The sequence below is a fragment of the Cygnus olor genome, chromosome 5, assembly GCF_009769625.2.
Source record: "Cygnus olor isolate bCygOlo1 chromosome 5, bCygOlo1.pri.v2, whole genome shotgun sequence".
Classification (NCBI taxonomy): Eukaryota; Metazoa; Chordata; class Aves; order Anseriformes; family Anatidae; genus Cygnus; species Cygnus olor.
The window spans coordinates 58,444,661-58,470,240 of NC_049173.1; the positions used below are offsets into that span (position 1 = coordinate 58,444,661).

Here is a 25,580-nt window from a genome sequence, read left to right on the forward strand (position 1 = left end):
TTAACACTAATAGCTTAACTATACCACATACAATTATGACCAGTTTCAGATTGTCCCTACAGTACTTTGTGAATTTTAAAAATATCCTGAAATAGTTAAAAGGTATTCTTATACTACCTCTTTAATTAAAAATGTTGTTTTATTAATACTTACAGCTTAATACATATGAGATTTAAAGAATATATTGTGTCCGTCCCCCCTCCCCTCCCCCCCTCAGATTATTTTATACTTCTATTTAAACACGGTGGATTAACAATATCTTTAAAGACTGTCATGCTACTCTTGGAGAGTACTTGTCCTAAAAGTATGCTTTCCTTGGTTAATATTTTGAGAAATACGCTCTTTCCTTGTTCGTTCTTCTGTGGCATAGGAAGCTGGAGAAACTCTGGTAACCTCTGGTATTACAGTCTGATAAATTAGTGCAATATATTTCTCTAAATTTCACACAGTGCTGAATGTTTTTGGCAGTACAAGATGGATATTATGAATTAAGTTTAGTTTTTAAACTGCTTTTCCATTTGTATGGAAACTCTGAAGCACCTTGGCTTTCAACCAGAGAACTCTTCCCTTCTCATGTCTTATTCCTTGCACATTAATTATTCTGCAAAGAACAACATAATTAAAAAAAAAGAAAAGAAAAAAGAGAGAAATAAGGGGGGCGGGGGGGGGGGGGGGGGGGGGAAGCAGAATTGCATTTTCCAGAACTTTGGTGAATCAAATACACATTTCAACTAAATCAATTAGATTCCACTCAATGTAATTATCCTGAATGCAAACCCAACTTGAATTTAACTAACTATAGAAACTATGCAGTTTGCCTGTTTAAAAAGACAGCTTTTATCACCAGCTAAAGGCAGTTCAATTAAAATTGGAGGCTTAACCACCCAGAAGCCTGCTGGCACAGTCTTGATGAGCTGTAATTCTAATTGGAAACTCTTCGCAGTTAGCACACAACAAAGAACCATAGCTGTTTTTAGAGTGATGCCCATATTCTTTGCAGATGTTACCTATATGGCACATCCAGAAGGGGGTTATGTGAAGTGCTCCGTGGATGAGGGGGTGAAGAATGATGAAACCTGGATCCACCTGAACTATGGAGCTGGTTCATTCTTCTTTTATGTCGGGTCATGATCTTCATTTTTCTAAAGCCTCCTTTTTTTTTTTTCAGATGTTTTTACTTCATTATTTTGCTGACAAGTTAAGATCTATTCTGTATGTCCAAGAAAAGGCCAGAGGGGACTGATTATATGGTAGAGAGCTTTTTACAAGGAGGACTTTTTTTTTTTTTTTTTTACAAGAACTAGCTTAAAGCATGAAAGCCATAGTAATGGTAACACAGTCAATTATATTTGAATCTATTTGTGTATTTTAGAGCTTATATTAACTGATTCAATGCAGTTGCAGGTGACAGAGTCAATGCAATTCATCAACACAACTATTAGTATTCGATTATCATTAAACAACATTTTTGTTAATCTTTGGTTTCCATTTGGGAGATGTTCCTACATTCAATAGTAACATAGATCAGTAGATCAGAGTACTTTATTACTTCTGTATGTGCTGTTTCCTCTGCATCTTTCAGCCCTTGAATTCAGCTTAAAAAGCCCTTATGCCCTTGTACTGTAAACTTCACGAGGCAGGACCTTCTTCGCCCCCGCCAAGGGCAGCAGATAACAGAGAAACACCAGACAGTTCAAGTTTTACCTCAGAAATTAATGTAAGACACTGCTCTCAGTTCATTGACTCTGGTACTTCAGTAATTAGAATGGAGATACAACTTTATTTCCTTATACCATTATTTGGGGCATTGAGCAGATTTTTTATGATACTACTTGTAATTGTGATTCCCTAAATATGTTTATGACTGTTATGAAAAAGGTCTAATATTTAATAGAGCTGATAACTTTTTTTTTTCAAATGTCAAACTCTTAATCAAAAAACACTTCAAAAAATCTCCAGTAATTTCTTAAGATTGCATTTTTGCCCAGTTTCAATACTAAACACTAATATCAGTAACCACAACTATTATAAAAAACATCACAGCATTTTTTATGGGTGGTGTTGATATTGTTTTTCTTTCATGTTCTACTGCAGTAGCATTTCTAAGATTCTAGTATTCTCAACACAGCATTTTTGCAAGCAGAATTTCCTTATTTATTGTTGGGAATTTCAGCTGAGAAAGACTGACTCAGCTCAGAAGAAAAGTGATCTGGCAGGAGTCTAGGAATTTCAACACTGAAAGATAGGAAAAGTGGAAAGGCTGAGTTTAAGAGAAAGAATAGACTGTCATAGAAAAAAGGAGGAGGAATATGGAAATGGAATGGGAGAACTTCTCAAACAAAAGGGCTATTTCAACTCTTCGCTGCAGATGAGATGTTAGTGCTTTGAACACATTTCACTGAATCACCTTGAACATTTTCAGTAGATTTTGGGACATTTGGCAGAAGTCAAAAGGTTAAGTCTTCTACTATATTTCTTGAGTAATTTCACTGTTTTTTAAGTCCACATTCATCTCAAAAGATTTTCGTTACATCAAAGGAAGAAAGACAAGTAAAAATTCTAACTGGTAACTTTTTAGTGTTATACCATTTTTTCTTGTAGGTATGATCATGGTAGCTTTTTCAATCTCATCTTTGAAGAAGAAACTACTGATGTATTTTAGATCGTTTCAAGTCACCTAATTTAGTATCTTCAATATCTTTACTTTTTTTTTTTTCTGAAAATAGAATGTACCTTGGAATTAGTATTTCCTTTACAAAAGTATATTGAGGGTGTTTCAAATTTTAATTAAATGTGATGCTCAAACTAATAGTGCTCTAATACTACTACTAATATTTGGATAAGAATACATAGGATTTTTGTATTTTTTCTATAGCAATGTCCCTCAGAAAGGGAGGTTACTTACAAATAACAAGAATTCTTAAACGTATTTACATATTCATTCCCACAGCTGGTGTATATATGTTTGGGCTTTTTTCAGTTGCAGTATCTCACCTGGGCGTATGTAAACTACACTTTGTCATAGAACCATAGAACGGCTTGGGTTGGAAGGGACCTTAAAGTCCATCCAATTCCAACCCACCCGCCATGGGTATGGATACCAGCCACCCACTAGATTAGGTTGCCCTGGGTCTCGTCCCACCTGGCCTTGAAAAACCTCCAGGGATGGGCATCCACAGCATCTCTGGGCAACTTGTTCCAGTGCCTCACCACCTTCTGAGTGAAGAATTTCTTCCTAACATCTAATATAAATTTTCCCTCTTTTAGTTTAAAAACTCTTCTTAGAATACACTCCGTGTCAAGGATGGGGAGACTGCAAGAAGGAAGGGAAGGTCAAAGAGAAGATAACATGACCAGAAGAACTCCTGTTATTGCCGGACTGCTCTATCAAGTGCAACATCCATGAAATGTTGCTGGTGAAAGAGTGGACAGAGCTCTGGCTTAACTTGCGCTCCAGATACATGAGCCACAATGCCTGAAGGGTTCTGCCTAATTAATCTTTTAGCACATCTACCATCCTCTTCAACAACCCGTGCACAGAGATAACCATTTCTTTGGACTGCTGTTAGTAACAGCTGTACAGAATGACTATAGACATCCCCCTGACTTCAAGTGAAATTCCAATGTTACTTTGGAAAGATTCCTAAAACATAGGCAATCCCTCAAAAGCACAGTATGTGTTGGGTCATTCAGGCTGATTTGCATCTCCTGTATTCTCATAGCAAAGATAGTAGCTACTGGTAAGCTACTTTCATAAAATGATGTAATAATGAGCAGGATGCTGATCCTTCAAAATGTAGCTTTTAAGGAGTCCTGAAATACCAAGCTAATGTCCCAGTGGGGAATGAATTCTTAATATAATAGCCTACCAATGTCAAGCGATAAGGTGGGTTTCTAACTGAATTACCAAGCCTCAGTAGTCACTAATCTGTCTTGGAGCAAGGCTGCTAACAACATTAACAACTATGAAGTTAACTAATACAGTAATGAAAATCACATAAGCAGCTAAGATTAGTTCTTGATTCTCATATGCTTAAAAATGTCCTTAATTTTAAGCAGGAGATTCCCAGTGAAGACAATCAGAATTTCAAGTTGACTAAAGAAACAGTTAATCTTAAAGGTTCTGTTGCATCACGCTTGACCCTGAGTATGACAATTTTTTTAGCTAGAAAAGATAGAAAATTTTCTCAGGAATTGTAAGAGTTTCTGAATTTCTGTTGCTTACATTGCCAGTTTTTCTCACGTTGTAACATTTTTTTCATCCCATGGTAGTGTACACACACCAAAAACAGTTAATGACTTGCATTTCCCTCAATGCAAAATGTTCTCTGAAGAAATCTTGCAGTATCACGTGCAATTCTGAGATACATTCTTCTAAGGGCAGCGAAGTCATTTCTCCTAAGATCTGTTCTGTAAACTATGTATGAACCTCTCTGTTTTTGTGCAGCTACTTTGTAGTATTGTTTTTTATATTTTCCCTTTTTCCTGGGTATAAAGTGGTACATTGAAGCTGCCATTCTTTCTGCCATGCTTTTTTTGCTTGCTCAGTTTTTGGTAATAGGCTTAGGCTTCAATTTAGCTAAGTATGTGAGCTTAATTTCATTGTGGTGCACAATGGACACGTAACTTCACTAGATAAAGCTCTCAGCACTGAGCAAATTCTTTCCTCTTCTCAAGTTTGAACCTGCCTCACAGTTACAGACAAAGCACTCCTCTTTATCAATTTTATGGAAAAAAAATCTTTGAAATGTGCATTTTTGTTGTTGCTGTCGCTTACATGCTGTGGACTATGTCATAGCTGTTAAATATCTTGTAATGATTTGACCAACTCCATTTCAGCTTCTGTCTGAAATTTTCTCAAAATTATTGTATCCAACGTGATACTAAGAGTGGAAAAATTACTTAAGAATTTACGTACAGACATTGAAGGTTGTCAGCTGCTCAGCTAATCACATATTGAGCAATCTGTCACAAAACAGGGGCCACATCTGCTGCTTACCTAGTGCCTCAAGCAGAGAAATGGGTACTGCTAATATGATCCAGAAAGTAAACTGGGAGCCTGGGTATTAATAGAAAATGATAATCATAATCACTGTATCATAGCATTAATAGATATTTTTCATATTCTTAAATTAGGCATCGTTTAAAATAAAATTAAAAATCAGTAGTTTGTAACAAAATTGTTTTCTTCTTTTAGCAAACATGCAGATGCTAACATTTTATTAACAGCAAACCATCCCGAAACACCTATGATTTATTAAAGAAAGAGAACAATTTCTGCCCCTCCGTAAGTAATCACATATTGTTTAAAAAACAATCCAAAGAAGGAAAGCCATGGCATAAGGCTACACATAATCTCCCTTTAAAATTATGAATATTTTAAATCTTATTTATATGTATAAATATGGATTTACTCTTTTTTATCAGTAGAAATATAAGCATAGAAAGTCTATAGATATAAAGAAGCAACCAGCTCCTGAGGTGTATTTGCATATTTTGCAATATTGCAATGCATATCTTAGCTTCTTCTATAATTGATTTCAACATATTTTGTTCTGAAGCTGCTACAGCAACATTAAAGTGTCAGACTTCAATTTATATGCCACTCTGTCCAAAACTGTAGTCCAGTTACAGAAAGGGAGGCAGTCACAGCATGAGCTGTTTTTTATTTTGCTTGAAAACACCTTGCAAATAAACACTTTATGGCTATCAAATCCTCATGTTAATTATGGATATGAAAACTCTTTAGACAAGAAAAGTATGAGATATGTAGACAAACACAGTACTCTTGAGGATGCTGAGTGTGCAGTATGGTCACTGATCTGTCACTGCTGATTTACCTTTGAATCACCTTAATGTTTCTGTAGCAGCAGGAAATATATCTTCCATGCGATGCTGTCAAGCTCAGAGATGTTGGTACCTTTCGAGTTTAATAACAACATGGTTTCTCATTCATCTAAAATACTGGAATCTAATCTGTGGCTTTCAAATAGTTGATGCAAAATTTTAAAAGCCCTCCAGAAATTACCAGGTTTGTTAAAAAGCTGTGGTACTTCGCAATCGTGACCATAAGTGCAAAGTTTAACCAAAGGGTTAATAACAGTGAATATTTCCACACCCCCAAAAATTAAGCATTTAGGAGTAAAGATCTGTAGCTTACTTGACAAGTATTCACTTAATAATGAATACTAACCTAATTTCGATATTGTTTATTTCATAGAAATCTCATTATTCAGACTAACTCAAAACACCTTTCAGTTAAATATTGAACAATGATGACACTTGTTTTTCTACATAGTGGCTAATATACTAGAGATTTAGGCAGTTACATTTTGCTTAATGATGTTACAGTAGGACTGGACACAACAAACATTACTCTTTTTTGTTGTTGTTTCAGAATATTAACAGGAAATTTAACTAATATAGAAAAATTCAGTGAGGGGAGAACTGACAGATATTACCTTACAAGCTGGGATTTCTTCCTTGCCATGCTGGGACAAAAAGAACTATTACATCTGGGATGATTTTTATGACTTAAAAATGAGAGATATTTGCTACTACTCTGTAGGAATTACCACTGCTCATGTCTTGGCAAGTGGAGATGGCGGGAGAATTTGGGGATATCATTTACACAAAAAATTTTAGCCTAGTTCAGCCACACTGGAAAATAGCATTACTGAAAAATTTATCTAGAGAAAGTAAGATTTGTAAGTGAGCATTCTGACTAGATTGGATCCATTCAGCTTTTGATTATTAATCCTAACACATTATGAAACTCCATTTACATGTTTTTACTTCTGAAAAATTGGATACGAGACTCTTTTATTCACTTAGAGAACTTCTTTGATACTTGTGTTGTATTTGTTTTTAATAGTTTTTTGCTTAATTTCTACTAAAGTGAAAGCAGCCTATACTGCATTAAAATAAAAATATAATATTATAAGTGGCATCAGTCCTGTGAGGCTACAGTCCCAAAGTATATGACAAAAGTTCCTAGGAGACAGACAGACACACAAACACCACTTGGTATGATAGTTAAGGGCAGAGCTTCACATGGGTTAATTCCATGACAATGTCAGCAAAATTTCTTTTTGATTCACTTGATTGAATGTTGTCATGCATTTAAAAATTTAAAGCATCTCTTACTTTTATAGAATGGAAAACATATTTCTAATAAAGTCAAAGAAAGATCTTCAATTATCAGGTCTACTGCTGTGTTTACGATAAATTTTTCAAATATGTTGCATTACACATCTAGAATCCTTTTAATCAATTCTGTATTACTATGAAGTTCATAGCAGATGAACTGTATAGAGCTACTACTGATGTACCACAGTGACGGAATAAATCACTTCTAACTATAAATTAAAAAAATAGTGTCCATATATCTTTTCTAGATTCTGTTTAAAATTCCTATTTAAAAAAAATCTGGCTGTTAGATTTCCCTGGAGGAAGAACAACAGTATTTGTTGCAGCTGGATCTTGCTGTTTTGGGATGCTGGCATAACAATTAAGATTTGTACATTTTAAAATCAAAATTTATGAAGAGATGCCTTAATTATATACTATATATATTTATTTTGTATTCTGTACAACAACACATAGTATTTTATAAATAAAAATATAGCGAGATGACAGGACAAAATATCAGGAATACAGATTATCTTAAAGTATCTTGGGTTGACCTACAGATTACAGACTAAAAGCTGCTATAGAATTTAAAGGAAATGAATCAGAATTTCAGTCAGGTAGTATGTCACCTATTGATCATTTTAATATTAAACAATTTTGTATTTTTTGACAGCTGCATGCAAAGAGAAATAAGCTGATACATAAAGAGAAATAAATCATAGTAGAAAAGAAGATTAAAAAAACCAACAGATCAAATTGGCTCTTGGAGTTTGTAGATTGTTCTGTTCTCACATTTGAAAAGAAAAGAGAGAGAACTCTTGGACCCAAATAATATGGAAATATAGTCAAAATTTGGGAGGGAAGGCATTCAGTGTTATTTAGCCCTACCCTACAACACAGTGGAGCATCTCTTTCCTATGTGATCACTCATGGCATTCCCGCAGACTAATTATCTCTGCAGAACAGCTACGAAAAAAGAACCATAGGAGATCCATGTAGCAAATAACGTCTTGCTGCTTGAACATTTTAGTCCTGAAACCATTTTCAGAAATGAGTAGTTTGTCATGTTTTGTTATGATTTTGCCTATTTTTCCAAAATCTTGGGGACCTCTGACTCTACAAAGCTCTGGTGGAGTCTTAAAAAATCTAGGATTATTGCTATTGCTCTTTCATCACCTCTCAAAAGAGGATCATCATTTCATCCCTTGCAGAAGTGGAAGGGATAATCAGGTTTTAGAATTCAAGCATTATTGGGATATTAGGTAGATTTAAGTTAGCATAAGGGGGATTGTAATATTATAAGCTATAGAGGTTGAAAAACAGGGAGATATAAAACTGTAAGCCTCCAATTGAAGTACGAAGAAGTAAACCCAGAAAAATGCTGACAACCATAATGCATCAGGAATGTAAATGAGTTCAGCGTAACGTAAATGATAATTGAGAACTATCACTGATAATTTAGGATGAGTGAAAAATTTATAATTGAGTCTTAGTACAATGTAGAGCTCAAGTTTCTGACCACACTAAAGGCCAATCTACTTTCTTAGTTCTCTGTAAGTATTGCTGCTGCATTTCCTGAATTTTCTAGTATGAGTTCCTTCAATCTCATATGCAGTCAGATGTAAGGCACCTAATAAAAATTACTTTTCTACCTGTGTGTCTTTTATATTAATGACTATATTCCAAGTTTTCCCATATCACAACAATTCAAACAACCATGCCATAATATTACATCCAATTATTTAAAGCAAACTAGTGATTAGTCCCTGTTTCACTTATACTACCCAAAATATTGTGAAGCACAAGTGAAAAGGCATTCACAAAAATACACACAACTAAAATGCTTGGTTACCAGTGGATGATTATCTTTTGGTCATCTTATTAAATCAATAGTTTAGTAGTGGAGCACCAAGCAGTTTATTTTGCCCTCAAGTAAAACTTCATGAAGGAACTTGGATTAAAAATGGCCTAAAGAAAAGACTTAATCTGGTTAGGAGATGACAGCTCCATCCCATATCAATTTACACAAGTCAGAAGTGGTTAGCTACATCAGTTTTCCTTGGTTATTGTGTTCAGTCTTGAATAAATGAGGGGGAAATTCTGTCTATGCTCCTCACATGCAGTCATTTAATTTACTATTCTTTTCTGGTGAATCTCATACAGTGCTCCTTGGAAATATGATTGGCGATACCAATTACCACAGGAATATCAGTTGAATGAAATATATTTCATTTTGTTAGAGAATAAGACATCAACGAAATCTGTTGTAATTTCTATATCCTTTGCTATTTAATTCCTATACTGTTTATTTTTTATTTCAGAGGATAAGTATGAATCCATTGCTCCCACTCAGTTTCTCATTATTACTCCATTAAGTCGAATTACAATATAATTCAAGAACATCCAGATTGATGAATGATGGTATTGCCTTTCAAAAGCTAAGGAATCACAGAGTGAACAGCTTCCTTAATCTATAGATAGTTTTATCAGATGTTCAGGGCAGTTGAAGACTATATAAATTTAGGAGTTTAGAAACCAGCCGCCAAACTGATGAATTGCTTGCAATAAGGATATGTTATAATGCAAATGTCAATAATACCAGAACTAACTGTTAAAGGGAAAAAGAAAGATCAAATAAAAATTGAGAAATTAATTGGCTTAAGCCAAATTACAATTTAAAATGGAGTTTGTTAAAGAAAGATAGTTTTACTGAAATTTTAAATTTAGATGAAGACTAAATTTATATTTAGGTGAAGAATTTCAAAAGGATTCAGATTTTACTCTCTATGTGCAGTTAAGTTATAGTCCATTCTTTTTCAGTAACATGCATTGGCCATCTGGCAAGACTTTGTAACTTGTGTAATTTTTGTAGAAGGATACATCTGATTAATTAATTACCTTCTCTGCTCATAAAAGGTTCTCCTGAAGAAACAAACAGAACCACGTCTCTCTCTATCTCATCTCATGATTTATGCAGTTCACTGTCTCTTGTACAAAGAGCTTTAGCAGGCTGTTGTGCATTCAGCTGAAAGGTGTGGTTATCTAGTAGATGAAAAAGAAAATACAAATATATTATTATGTGTGCTGGTGCAGCAACTTAAAATCAACTCTTTATTTAAGGCCTAAGTATTATAAATTAAAAATAATAATACTGGCATATAATGGTATAAGAGAACTTGCTCCGATAAAAGAAACACTACAATACCTCTTGCCACAGACCCTTAGTCAAGGCCCACACTTCAAGTCTTACACAAACCTTTTACAGTTGTTAATGAGAGTTTGAATAAGAAAATGGTTTGGATTTGATCCATGCAATATGAGATTAGCAGAAATGATCGAGGACATTCTTTTACATTTACCACCATAGACAGAGACGTCTAACACCTCATAAGTGTAAATATTTTTCAAATAATGTATCAACATGAATGCTTTTATGGTAGTTTGGATGTCTTGGCACAGTTCATTCTGGCCAAGAAGGTGGTCTAGGTCATTATTTGACAGATTTCAGGAATAGATCATTACACTCTTGCAACTTCACATATTATTCCCCCAAATTAGTGAAACTGGTATTCAGGAAAGGGACAAGCAGAGAATGCTTGAATTTTGAATGCATGGGAATGCCCAGGAATGCACATGCACATATATGTTTACATAAAGAATAAGAAATTGCTTTATAATATTGTTTTCAGTATTTCCTATCAGGTATTAGATGTGAAGTGTTAAATAAAGTCAGCATAATTCATGGATTGTGCCAACACATGCAGAAAGACAGTTTTGGACCTGGAGACCTGGACAGAGTCCATTCTTCTGTTGAAGCCTATACTTGGCCTCTGCCAGGACTTCCCTGACTCCAAGGGTAGAGCAAGGGGCAGTAGAGGGTGAGCCAAGAGAGTGGCTGTCCTCCTGAACCCCTGGGTAGCAGAGCAGAAGGAAATAAAGCTTTAATGCCAGGCTTAGAGTCACTTTTTGTGTATCAACAGCCAATGGGCGGAACCTGGCTGCAATGCATACAGCGATTCACGAGAGGAGATGGAGGCAGCTGCAGGTCAGGGTGAGACCGTAAGTTACATGGGAGGAAGAGACAGCAGTGATTTCATGGGTAGCTATATGCAACTCTTGACAACGCAGGTGACCCTGATAACCTAGATCTCAGATCTATGCATTAAGTACAGTAATAACTCAACAAATATTGAAGATAATATTTCATTCTAATGCATACACAAACAAATGACCTTTGCTCCTTTAGTTTTGTCATATTTTAAAACCCTCACATCATAAATAGAGACTAGGATTTTCCTTCAAAATTCCTCAAAAGAAATAAATTCACAGATACGGCAATATAAAAGAGAGAGATGATTAAAATATTAGAAAAGATGATAACCTGGTGAAAAAAATCACCTTATTTAGATGTAAGATCTAGAGCTGCAAGTATTTGTTCTTGTTATACTTCATTGGACTAAAAGTGATCTGCTGCTGGAGCACAGCTATATCTCACATAGCCAGCAAACTCAAACTTGCTTTCTAACACAATTTTTGGGAAGTAACCAATCCTCGAGAATTGTAACTAGATGTTACTATCAGTAGAAAACTGATAGATTTATCAGGTGGAAAAAGAATCATCTTATTTTACTTTTCTTCTAGCAGGCAACCATTTTTTTATTTTTTTTTTGATCATGTGGATGAGTCCTGTCTACAGGATAAAAAAAAAAAATCACAAAATTTTAAAATTATGTAACTATTGTAATGAAGATGTTGCTGTAGGTCTCCTGCAGACTTTCATAAAATGTATTTAACCAAATACATAAAACAGTACACTTTATAACAAAGGAAGTGAATATGACTTCAAGCTCTCAGAAACAGGTTGAAAAAGGGCAAGTATTGCCATACATTTAAGTATATGGTCATCAAGCTCCTTTGTAGAATTAGATGTCTTAAGTAGTAGGAGACTGTAACTTAATGCAGGTATCTTTGGAAATAGGAACAATTTCATCTATATAGAGAAATTTTACCTGCTATATCATAATAAAAAGATGAGGGAGGACTGAAAGCTCTAAGACTGTAAAACTGACAACAGAAGGCAACAAGATAGTACTAGACACAATCATAGAGAGAGAATGAATCTGAAAAAAATATAATGGCAAGAGATTTTTAGAATAACCACCAAACAAACTATACCTTACTGTCTATGTCTTACAGGCCGTGTCATTCATTTTACTCTGGATTCAAGGTAACAGGACTGCACGATTGCTGTTAACAAACAAAACTGTTTCCCTAGTGAAATTCTCATTAGTCTGACTGCACCATAGGAATCTATGGAATTAATCTAGTAAAGAAATCAATCCTTGAATCTCCATGTTTTTCCAACAAGACTTGAGTCTTGTAAGCTGCTCTGTGATACAAGGCTCTGTCTTTGACAGTCAGATCTCCTTTTTAGTATCTTTACCTCTGCAATTCTTTTTCCTGAGGCATAAGTTCTATGGTCAGGTTTATAACCATGCAGATAAGCACAATTCTTTTTGCAGCTGGTTGATCATACAGACATCTCTGTTTGGGTGATGGCAGTTTAAGTAATAATGAAAAATTTCCTTTGGATTGCAACTCTGAGTAATATGTCTATAAAGTGAAAAATTTAGAGAAAGAAATTATCACAAATTTCTCTCAAGATTTTAGACTTTGTAAATAAATAAAACAATCCATTTCAAATACTCTAGTGGTATGTCAAAGAAAGAACATATATGCCAAGCCGAATGCATCTCAGAGTGATATTTTATACAACTGAGACAAGACTTGATTATGGCCAACAGATGGTCCAAATATTGCTTACCTATAATTTGGATATTTCATTACTCATTTATATTTCATGGCCAGATTTTTACCCATTTTATATTAGAGAAAACAACTATTGCTGACTGACTGTGGTGGTTTTACTCGGGTGGGCAGCTGTGTTCCACCACGGCTGCTCTCTCACTCCCCATCCTCAAAGAAGAAGGGGGAGAAAATACGACACCAAGAGCTCAAGGTATGAGATAAGGATGATTTAATTAAAGGGAAAAGGGAGAGGGAAAAACAAACAAAGAAACAAGCAAAAAACAAACAAAAAAAAAGGCCATGCAGTAGCACAGAGAGGAAAAAAAAGTTACCCTCTACTTCCCTCGAACGAGCGATGTTCGGCCACATCCTGGGAAGCAGGGCCTCAATATGCATAATGGTTGTTCGGGAGGACAGGCCCTTCCACCACGAGAGCCCCCCCTTTTATTGCTAAGTGTGACATCATGTGGTATGGAATATCCCTTTGGTCGGTTTAGGTCAGCTGCCCTGGTGATGTCCCCTACCCATCACTTGCCCACCCCCAGCCTGCTGGCTCTGGAGGGGTTGGAGGGAGTCCTGATGCAGTGCCAGTATTGTGCAGCAACAGACACAACACTGGAGTGATACCAGTGCTGCTCCAGCTATGAGTGCAGAGCACAGCACTGTATGGGCTGCTGCAGGGAAAGTTAACTCCATCCCAGACAGACCCAGCACACTGACATAATGCTCAATTACAAAATTGTTGCTTTTCCTCTGCCTTCCATATTTAGGATAGAAATATGTATTGTGCACAGTTTGTATTGTACACCATATGCTTAGATAATCTCTCCCATCTGATCTTGAAGCATTATTTGTTATCTTTAATTCGGCCTTTCTTCATGATGTCAACACCGTCAACAAACTACATAACACATCAACAGGCTACACAGTATTAAGGTTATTAGCACCAGTTGTTGTTTCTTTTAAGCCATGCAATTTCAGTGCAGTTTTGATTAAAATGTTTCCAAAGGAAAAATACATAAATAAATAAAAAGTTAAGAATAAAAAAATCCTCCCTACTACATCTTCTACATACACATATCACGGCTTAAGATCTGATCACATATCCTCTGCATAACCATGTACTAAAATACTGACTGCTTATCCATATGGATGAAGATTACATTTTACATTCTAAATGCCTCTAAAGTAAACAGCATTTCACTCTTTGCTCTTTTCATGTTTTGACAGTTACCCTAAGGATTTGTTAGCACTGAAATCAGTCCTGTTTTACTGTCCTACATGTAATTAGTCATGCGCATGTCTGTATGACTATTTTTTAATCTTTTTAAAGGTCATAGTTCTGGACTTATAGTCAGCTGAAACATTTTTGTGCTTTAAATTGCATGTATATTAGAGTATCTTGTTAAGCCCCTTAGAAATAATGTAATATAGAATCTTCTTAATTTATCATTGGGATCTTTAAAAACCAAAATATTTGATAAAGGTCTTTAACAATGTGAAAAATATTTTATACTGTAGAATATTCACACAAAGTATATTGAAATACCTCCGTATACAGTGCATTTGGAATGAGTTTCATTTGTTCCTGAGCTCTTTTTGTCCAACCTCCGCAGGGTTTCACTATTACAGGCTGGATAGGGCTTCTTGCGTGAACCAACATAGCTGGTTTAAAGGCTGTCATTCATTCCTCCGAGATGGAAATTATGCTGTTCAGGTTATTGAGCCTGAAATACTAAAAAAGTGATTTGTAAGGCAAAACTAAAAACAGGTTTTCTGGAAAATAAAGCTCTAGTAAATACGGAGATATCATTCTGTTCAGACTAAGCAAAAGGAGCAAATAATCTATTCATCAGATTTGTATTTGAATTAATCCAAGGGTTAATATGTAGAAAACTTTTGTTTAGATGTTAGAAAAAAAAAAAAGTCACCTTCTTTATATTTTGTGTTTAACTTCTGTCTTGTTCTGCAACAGCAAAGGCCTTTTCCCACTATTCATGGATATAGTTTTGGATAAGGGATTAGGTGCTTGAAAATAACCCCAATTTACTTTCTTCCTATTGCCTGTGCTTTCTATTACTGTCTTAGGAGAGTAGCTCTTACGTGACAACCATGCTAGTACACAGTGTTAAACACAGCTGTGTTTAACTGTATTTTTTAAACTGCTGATTTTTTTCCACACTGAGGTTTACTAAACTTAAATATTAACTGCTTGCCAGTTGCCTTGAGTTACCTCATGTATTTATAAAGATTATGGTGAATTCTATTCTTCTGTTTTAACCAAGCCCACGCATTATACCTCATTTGTTAAAATGCATAATTTAACTTGCTTTCTAATAGTGCATTTCCTGACATAAGCAATGTTATTCTTCAAATTACTGTTTCACGAAAAATCTGTATGGGAAGAACCTCGTATGTTACAAAGGCTTCTCTAGGTCAAAAAAGTGCCCAAATACCGAACTGTATGAATAAATTTGGACTTTCAAAAAATACTTATACCCCATTATGACATAAATTCCTAAATCCATAATGATGTGCATTACAGAGTGCTTAAAAATATCTTAACATAACTTTCTCTTTCTGAGTTTCTTGGCATGTAGATCAGTGAAAAATGTGTTATTTTATAGATAAATGGCTCTTTTTTTCTAAATATATCATAAAATAAATACAATATTTCTACTGTCTGTATTTCCTATGGATAAATATAGATTTATAGTAGCTAGTCAGTATAATCACTGCTATTATGGAAAAATATTTAATAAAATTATTTTAAAAAGATGAAGAGTGACAAATTAGGGAGATTCAACTATAGACAAATAATTGAAGATAAATGTCCTAATGAAGTTCCATGAAAGAATGCAGATTTACCAAAATCCTTGAAAGTGAAGAAAAAGATCTGCATTTATTTTAACTGTTTCTATTACATAAACTGTTCTATCATTAGTCACTTTTGTAAGGCAGTGAAGATGCTATTATAACATCTTATTAACATGTACACATAGTTTAAAGCTCTTACTCTTATAAATGAAAACTATCAGAAAATCAATGAAAACTGTCAGAAAATCAGCCTCATTACCTACGGAAATAAAGCCACTGCAATAATCTGTCTGTCTATCTGTTGGTCCTTCCCATAACATCTTTCAGATCCAATGGTTAATTCCAATCCAACTTGACAGGCACATAAAGGACTCAGGTATATTACCTTGCTAAAAAATTACATAAAAACGGACATAGGGTAGATGAGACAGACCCAGATTTTCCCCTGAGGAGAGGCAATCATTACTTGATGTTTTTCCTTCCCCAGAGGCAGCCCCTTGATGGCCTGTCGCACACACACCAGCCAGCCATTTCACAGGAGGGCAGCTTCGACCATATCTTGACTGTCTATACACTACAGAAGAGAAAGGGTGCATAGAGAATACATACCACGCAGACAAAAAGTTGTTCTCCACAGGAAATTGACTTCTGTTAGCTTTCTGCAGATGTCCACAAACGAAGAACCAGCTGTCATGTTTAAACTGCCTGCACTCATCAAGGATAATGTGATTTTATTTTCACTCTTTTCAACTGCTTTTCCTGGGTTTTCAGAGAACCAATGACGAGGTTTATAACGTTAGAATAAAGAATTTATTCTGAACTTACTATTTTTCTTCAAGCTACCTACATTTCATTTCATCCATTTGCTCATGTGTTGGGTGTTAATAAAAACAAGTTAAATAAAAGGTTGAGTTATAACAGTTACATCATGGAAGAAGGTAATAAGAATAAACAAAGATACCACAGGGGTAGGTGGTAACATAGCAGAATGATCCACGATGAAAAACAATAGATGTGGAAAATCTCTGTCTCTGGTTGTTTAAAGCAAATCTTTGTACTAAAAGGGGCGTGTGTATGGAAATGTAAATACCATCAAGGTTGAACCTTTATTGCTGGAGGACAAAGGAGGTGCACCATTTAAATCTCACAGGATTACAGAAGAAAATTTGCGTAAACAACCTTTGTGAGATTTTAATGAAATCCTATTTAAACTAAACTAAAATTACAGAAAAGCAAATTTTTGTATTTGGTATACTGTGAGTCTCATTGTCCTTCTAGGGTTTTATAACTATTTGGTTAATTACCAGAAAAAAATACTATTATTCTTTGTCAAAGAAACAAGCAAAAACTTCCAAGACTTTTTGAAAAGCTCAGGACTAGAATACAAGACTGCCTTTTGATATATGCCTTCAGTAATGTTTTCTGAAACCACTGAGGGGCCTTGGGAATGGATTCTGGTAAGGTCATGAATCTTAGTTTTTTAGATGAAGATGGTCTTTGACGAATCAGAAATTACTTCAAGAAATTCTGGAAATTATTATACTTGCCTAAGAAAAAGCTGGAGAAGCTGAAGAATGGGCAACAATGAGGATCTTTTAAAAAAGGAAAACAACAGTTACCTTTTCTTTTGTACTCTCCATAAAACCAGTCAGCCATTTTGTTCTTTGTTTATCCAGAGGACTTAATGATGATGGGTTTCTTTGATATACGTGAACCTGAATCATTGTTAAGTACCTTTAAAAAAAAAAAAAAGAAGAAGAAGAACCTATGTGTTTACCATCCTAAAATCACTTCATTATGCATCCATTATGGTTACTCTGGTTAGATGAAGTACAAAGGCAAGAAGAGTCAGAAAATGAAAACGGAAAAATGTCAGCATTGTTATGCGTTTTAACAAGTCACAGCTCACTATTGACCCCACATCTACAGCCAAAAATGTAGCATGCTTTGTTTACCTCATGTAAAGGATAATGTTTTAGCCATGCCTTTCAAACTCCTGAATGTGCACTCTCACTAAGGGAGAGACTATATGATCTGGGAATAGATCTGGCAGAAAATCATGGATTTCATTAGGGCAAGGTGGTGTGGAATAAGAGCACATCTATGAATTCTATACCATATTCTCTGCAATATGGTTGTGTTCCATACAGGCTAATTGTGTCTCTGTTATACAGTAAAGGAAAACTAGTATTGGTAGCCAAATCTTTTCATTTCTGTGCTTTTTAGGTTTTGAAGATCCCATGGATTTCATGGAATCAAATTTCAATTTTGATGTACGTAGCAGCCTTAATTCAAACACAATGCAGGGATTTTGTGCATTAACGGTAACAACAAACTACTAATACTAGTATCTTACCATTCTCTAAAGATATTAAGATATTAATACTAATATCTTACCATTTCCTCTTAAGAAAGATGAAAACAGTATGTACAGTAATCTCTGATTTTTTTTTAACAGAACATTTTATATTATAATGTCAAGTAAACATTGCTGTAAAACCTTGTCTTTAACAAGAGGGAGGCTAAAAGACTCAGATTTATTCATTTACTTCGTTTCAGTGACAGCAGTGGGTATTTATAGCATGAAGATGGCAGCTTTTAAATCTATAAATGGCTTTTTGGCATTATAACTCAGCGTTATGGTATGGCTCAAACTGTATGCTTACAGAGTGGTATGTCAAAATGTAAAAGCATCAAATGTAGTATTTCAAAATTTCCTATGTAGATGAAACTTAAAAAATTTGACATCATAAAAGCAGATTAAAAGGTATAATTTCTCTATAGTTTGACTAATGCTAACTTTTAGATACTTGTTTCTGAATCACAATGTTTTTACTTTAAGAATTTATATAGTGATAATGTTACGCAAGCAATGAAATAAAAGATTTAAAACAAGTGAGAGAAATCAATAATTAATTGTTCAAGGCCTGCTTTTTCTCTTGTAGTGCTTAACACAAAGAAAAATATTTAACTATACCTATTAGTAGGTCAGACAAGTGGTAATCATGTTCGTCCAAATTCACAATACCTACAGATAAAAGAAAATACTCTTCAGCACACAAATTTCAGGATTTTGTAAATTCTGGAATTTGTATTCTTAAACCATAGCCAAGATAGCTCTGGTAGGATGGTTTAAGAGGAAATTCTAGATAAGCCAGAATGAACTTATCTTAAATTTGTATTTCTTATGCGGTAAAAAGGTATACAAAGAACAGATAGTTTTTCAAATAACCAAGTCCCATACTATTAATGCTAACACAATGAGTTTTATCTGCAGGTTTAAAGAACATCAATACAGAAATTTAGGTCTCATTAACAATGTATTTTAAAATGATCTAGAATTAAAAAATATTACCACACACTAATAAGGAGTCTCAGAAGTCCTTCAGTGAGAAAGTTTGCATTCGAAAGAAAAGCGAAAACTGTTATTCCACACCCAAAAGGGTGTAATAACAAACTGCATGTGTTTTTTATCATCTTTGAGATCTGTATCCTATTAATACACAGAATAACACTTAGAAACACTCAAAGTACGTAAATTAAATTCACAGTTTGAAAACTGCACTGCCATTTTTGTTTGAAGTAGCACTGAATGGGTTTTACATTCATTTTATATAGCACATCAATGCCAGAAATTTTTGAACATTTGAAAAATAAAAATATATGTATTTGTTCCACTGTTTTTAAGTTTTCTTTTTTCCCTCATTTTGATTTTTTTTACCTTTCTAGATTTCTCTTTTGTATTTGTTTATTTCTGATACAATGAATTACCATTCTTTCCAACATGATAGCTTTGTGATACGGATATGTCTATTTCATATTTTCTCCCATCTATTAATTCTCAAAACAGCATCTAGCATTTATGCCTCTCATCAAAGTTAGCTAGCTGTATACATTCTTAGCCCATCAATTCAGTTTTGCTGGCAAAAGCATAAAAGTAGTAGATTAAGAAATGACATTGGCAGTTTTTTGAATAAAGGATGATATGTCATGAATCCCTGCTGTTAGTAGGTATGTCTAGACAGCAATAACTACCATGCAATCTACCCTTTATTATCACCTTTCATTGAACTTTATCATTTTTAGGAGAGAGGAAAATGGTGTTGATTATCTGAGGGTGCAAATATAGCTACAGCAAGGTAAAGGCTGCATAAAGATGGACAAAGAAAGGAAGAATGAATATTGGAAGAAGAAATGAGGAAAAGTGGAAAAAAATCAATGAGGTAGGCATGGATCTAATCAGTCTAAAGCAAAAAAAATTGTTTGCTAGGCTAAAAAATAACTTTTGGTGGAGATTGTCAGAATTACAGCAGGAACTCAGGTATGCAGATGTCTGCACTTCAACAGAAATTGCGGACAAGATCAAGGTATTTGTTTTGGTGCATAAAAAGAGTTTGAAGATGGAGGCGTTTAACAAGGAAGTGGTCCACACACCGAGAAAGTGTTTCACATTTCACTGAGTACTTCGCTGTGTAGGTACTTGATTTAATTTCATCTGTATCCTTCAGAGTGATTTTTTCCCAAGTCTCTGCAATTAGGCTCCAGTATGTGAACAGAAGTAAATTAGCCATACGACCTATATTCAAAAACACAGTAGGTGGTTTGTGTCCTGTATTTTTACTTCGTAGCTTAGCTGCCAAAAGAGTCATTGAAGAAGTCAGAGGGCCTGACTCTAGTTTGTCCCACTCTCAGGAGCCTCTTAAAATACAAACTACAGCACAGTTGGTCAGAAATCTCATTGATCTCATTGTGAAAAAAGGTCATTACACATTTAAATGAGGACAAAGAGAAATCCCAAAAGAACTACTCTTCTTATCCATAGTAGTTGCATATTTAGCAAAGATGGAAAAACTTCATTTCTGATCTCTCCTTGCCAACACTGTATCCATTTAAGCTTAATTTGTTAATTAATTGGCATAGTGTGTGAAGCAAGGAGCAAATTGATGATTTTTGAGTCTTCTGTTTGTAGTATCTAATTACTGGCATTGATTTCATTCAGTTTTAAAACTTTCAATCAGCTTGCTGTGGACAACATATGATTTTCATATATGGCATTAGCTGTTCTGCAAACAGAAATAGATGCTCTGGATCTTGTATTGGAAGCTAATTTGTATTTATGTCTTTGAAATTCTCATGGAAGTAACTGGGATGTGAATATGAGCATACATATTTTACCAGTTTAAATAAAATTAAGTTTTAATTAGTAGACATAAATCCAATTATAGTGCAGGAACTAAACCCAGTAATATTTTGGGATGGTCATTATTCTGAATTTATCTGAATTTACGTGACTGACATCCATCTAATAATTAATGATATACAAAAATAAAACTGCAAATTGAACAGGATATATTGTACCTCTTTAATGTTTGTTAAATCTTTAAACTAATCTCAAATTTTTATTTCTCTTTTCTTACTCTCGGCAGACTAGTATATAAAGTGGATTTATAATCCTGAGGGTCTTTTTCCTTCTAATTATTTTAAATGTATTAAGAACAATCAATCTTTATGTACTCACAGATATATCAAGTGAGAAAAGTAAAAATGATTAACAGTAATATTATAAAACTACTTCAGAAGCCTACTCTGAAATGTATATCATCTTGCATGTAAGTCTGACCAATTAATAATTTTTCAGTAGTCTGATATTTATTTAATATAACCTTTACACCAAGTCTGATTTTCAATAGCATTTAATTAACCTGTGCAATGACTGTACTTGTGTACATAGATTAAAAATTTGTAAAAGTAATGGTCAGTTAGGCAGCAACTAGTATAATCTGTACATACAATGACATTAATTATGTTCTCAAATTGGGCACGTCATTGCTTTAGACAGTATAAAATTCTGGCCGCCTAGGTGTATTCCGCTTAACTTTTCACAAAAATTTTGAAGAATACCTATTTATAGTGCAATTAATTCATGAGGTTTTTGAGACAATATTAAACTAAAAAGAGCCTGCTAAAATACAAAAAAGAGCAGCATGTTTATTCTATGTTAGTATTTTTTCTAATGTCATTCATTCAGTAAGAAAGAAAAAAAAAAGTTAACTCCATCCCAGCCAGATCCAGCATAATGGTATGTCATAAGCAACAGATTTCTTCTTCTCTCCCTCCTATCCAAAGTTATACAGCAACTTCTGAAATTAATCCACTAATGTAAAAGTAAATGAAGCTGAATTAATAGAACTTCAAGATCAAAAACATCAGAAAATGACTGTTACTGGAGACAGCAGATAGCAAAAGAATGTGAGAAGTTAGAAGTTAAAGAAGGGTACACTTTATGCTTAATTTTCTCACATTTTCTTTTGGAATTTGACATTCAAATTAAAATGCTTAATCATTTAGGCACCTTTTTATCCATCTGTAGCCTAAAGAACCCTGTTCTGTAAAAGAAAATCAAAGCAAAGTAATTTCCTTTATGCCATCTTAGATTTTACAGAAAAGTATTGCTGATTGTTTTGAAATGGGTAGACTTAAATCAGAAAGAATGTTCTGCATTTATGCTGGGTACGAGATACTCCAAAAGAGAAAGGCTGGCATAAATGGCATGGTAGCTTGAATTCTGTGTTCTTTTCTGTGTTCTTGATTTTCTCTCAATCATCCATTTTTATGTATTGTTTTCAAAGTGTTTCTTTACTGGCAATATAATCTGCGTACAGGATGATAAAGCATTGGCTAGGTGGTCAAGGGAAGTGATAGCCTCACTCCACCCTGCACTGGTGCGGCCTCACCTCAAGTACTGTGTGCAGTTTGGAGCACCACAGTATAAGAAGGACATAAAACTACTAGAGAGTGTCCAAAGGAGGGTGACAAAGGTGGTGAAGGGTCTACAGGGGAAGACACATGAGGAGTGGCTGCAGTCACTCAGTTTGTTCAGCCCAGAGAAGAGGAAACTGAGGGGAGGCCTAGTGGTGGCCTGCAGCTTCCTCATGAGAGGAACAGAGGGACAGGTGCTGAGCTCTCTTCTCTGGGGACAGAAACAGGACCCGAGGGAACGGAGCTGGGACATGGAGCTGGGACAGGGGAGGGTCAGGCTGGGTGTTAGGAAAAGGTTCCTCACCAAGAGGGTGTTCAGGCACTGGAACAGGGTCCCCAGGGAAGCGGTCAGGGCACTGGGTCTGCCGCAGTTCAAGAAGTGATTGGACAACGCTCTCAGATATATGGTCTGATTTTTGAGTGGTCCTGTGTGGAGCCTGGAGTTGGACTCGATGATCCATCCTTCTGGGTCCCTTCCAGCTCAGGTTATTCTATAATTCTATGATCTATAGTCAAGCAAATCAAGCTCACCTGTTCCCAGTATCAGGGCATAGTATGTGTATCTGTTCAAGATCTGTAGCAGCTAATAATGTATCTGCTCAGCAAAAGGCTGAAGGCAAAGGGGAGGGCTAAGTAAGCCTTCTCATTTAATTTGATAAGTAAATGAAGAACAGCATCCTTGAAAAACACGAGCATGTAACAACATTAGCTTGAATTGGGAGGAGCTCAGCGAGATGAACATCACTCATGGTTATTAGAATGCATTAAGCTTAAAACTACTTTAATCACAAACGGAGGAACAGATTCTACAAAGGTTGTGCAAGTTACTCTATGTGAAAGAAACATGAGGAAGATTCAGACAAATCTGTGTTCACACACAGAAGTATTCGCCAGAGATGTAATCAGCAGGTTTAACTGCTGGAAGAACTGAGATGAAGCAGCTATGAAAAAGCAAAAGTACATACTGCACAATGACTTTTTCTAGTCTAAACAGTCTTTACCATGCTGCACATTGCTTACTGCCGAACAAAAACTTAGGAAAGTGAAATATACTGTCTACATTCAGAACTAGAACACATAAAATGTTTTTACCAGTCAGTTATTACACATTTCTTTTCCATTTGACTTTATATATTTCTTATATTAAAACTACTGCTTGGGATGCCTTGGCTCATCATTTCTATACGCTAGCACATTACTTAAATGCTCTTTCATTGACCATTTATTTTATACAATTATTTAGTTTGGTTTTTTTTTGTAACAAAACTAGCATTTGGAAGTCAAGTGTTGCTATAATGCACACAAAAATTGGTCAAAGAATATATATAAAATATATATGAAGCATATATATGCTAATATGAAGTATATTAAATTTAAAGATTACAGCTGGGACAAGGATTAGTATATAAATATACATCATAAATGATATTTTCTACTTTAAGAAATCCACCCATCTTACCTGAACTACAACAGGACACCTCTGAATTTTCACCTTATTCCTTTCACATGCAGTTGTTTCTGTGGGCATTGTAATTGTTGATGTCAGGTTTAAAATCACTCATCTGGTGAAATTTCCTAACAAAAAAAATAACAACGATGTTATGTTAAAATACATGCATTGCTTTTCTTTGTTTATTTTTATGCAGAAACCTCACCAGAAAGGTTATCTGCACAGTGACACATGCATCTTGGTTCCATTATCATAAGTATCCATTCAGAGTTTCAGATTTGTTCAGTAATATACGCTGTATTTGTACACTTTGCATTAATAAATCCTTTCAAATTGCTCAGCTTTTTCAAAAGCACCCATCTCTCAGAACAGTCTCTCCCCTCCCTTCATGAAGAAAACTTATCAGCCTTTGCATCCAAAAAGATTTTTACTTGCCCCCTTGAAAAATGGTTGCAAAATCAAAGGAGAAAAGTTGTCTGTGCCTTTCCTCCGTAAACAATAGGACAAACCTTTGTCTAGGTAATCAGACAGCAAGAGCTCAGTCCTATATTGCACCTTGAAATGTCTGCTAGGTATTTTCTACTAGTTCTAGATTCTACCCACACATACTCTAACCAAAAATAATTTCTCAAGCATAGGTAAAGGTTGAAAAAGCACACCGACTTCAAAAGTACAAGAAGGCATTGTTTCCTATATTAACATGAGAAAATCTACTTTAACCAAGTTCTTATTCTTTACTTCCTTCTGACAGCATACAGATCACAGCTTCTTCTGCTTGATGTGTACAAGAAAGCTCAACATTTTTATTTGTGCATTCCAATAACATTTATTTTTACTAACATTAACTGTAAAGAGCAACTCTTCTAACCACGCTCCATCCCCACCCCCCGCCCCCGAAAAAAAAAAAAAGGCCACCACAATGGTTGTGAATGTAAAATGATGGAAGCTTGCTTTGCAACAATCAAACTCCGTCTACAGTGCAATCCAAGATCCAAGGTGTGGCAGCAATTCTGCAGTGACACAGCTCATACAACATATACAGCTGCAACCAACTCAAAATTAATTTTTTGGCAATAACAGCTGTGAAGGAAAATGATTTAATATGAAAAGAAAAGGATGTTGAATGGTACAGAAGAAAATAAAAAGAAAAAAGAAAAGAAAGGGAATGCAGTGCTATTTTTGAGAGGGTAAAAATCAAAAGGGGTTCAGGAAAGTAAAAAACACTTTCTTATTAAAATTGATGACTGTCAAAAAAGATGACCCCTAGGGAGTTTTCTTTGGATTTAAGATTTCATGCAAAATAGTTGCGCAAGTTGAGATATGATGAAAAAGTAGTTTAACAGAAATATGTAGAAGAATCTGAAAATATAGCCCTAGATATATATAAATCTTGGATGCTGTGGACTTATCTTGAGTCACAGAAGATTCAAAGGGAATGCTGCTATTGGAGTCAGACACTTTTCAAGAGCACCACTTTGAAATTATGTTGTTGCTACTGAAAGGTCCAGTATCTCTCTTCATGGGTCTGCTGACTGGTTCAATGTATCTTCTGTCATGCTGCTGCACTGGGTTTCATCTCTTAAGGGAAAAAAGTGAAGAATAGAGGAGTAGTAAA

General features: G+C 34.9%; 2 long non-coding RNA genes across 2 annotated transcripts; both read right to left on the bottom strand.

Annotated features, from left to right (window-relative positions):
• Positions 1-10,042: 10,042 nt before the first annotated feature.
• On the bottom strand, positions 10,043-16,506 carry LOC121070797. Its single transcript, XR_005820232.1, has 3 exons — positions 16,366-16,506; positions 14,489-14,674; positions 10,043-10,173 (listed from the first exon to the last, which is right to left on the bottom strand). It is a non-coding gene; the product is annotated as an uncharacterized LOC121070797 (long non-coding RNA).
• On the bottom strand, positions 16,500-24,102 carry LOC121070796. Its single transcript, XR_005820231.1, has 4 exons — positions 23,975-24,102; positions 18,734-18,784; positions 17,376-17,490; positions 16,500-16,515 (listed from the first exon to the last, which is right to left on the bottom strand). It is a non-coding gene; the product is annotated as an uncharacterized LOC121070796 (long non-coding RNA).
• Positions 24,103-25,580: the final 1,478 nt, after the last annotated feature.